Below are 234 nucleotides of genomic sequence, written 5' to 3' on the forward strand. Positions count from 1 at the left end.
GGTTGGAAAGTTGTCTGATCGTGAAAAGTGGAAAAAAAACTCAAAATGATTTCACATGTGTTGTGCATATGTAACCTTATTTTAACCTTGCTTTGTGGGATATGTTGCTAAGAGCTAACAGAGGTTAAATGTTTTGGTCTTCTTGTAGGTGTGAATACTTTTCCATTGCAGATATTCTCTGTCGAAAGTAGAATGTCAAGAATCAGGAAATTGCAATATTGGATTAAAAATCAG

The sequence above is a fragment of the Penaeus monodon genome, chromosome 24 (genome assembly GCF_015228065.2).
Source record: "Penaeus monodon isolate SGIC_2016 chromosome 24, NSTDA_Pmon_1, whole genome shotgun sequence".
NCBI classification, from domain to species: domain Eukaryota; kingdom Metazoa; phylum Arthropoda; class Malacostraca; order Decapoda; family Penaeidae; genus Penaeus; species Penaeus monodon.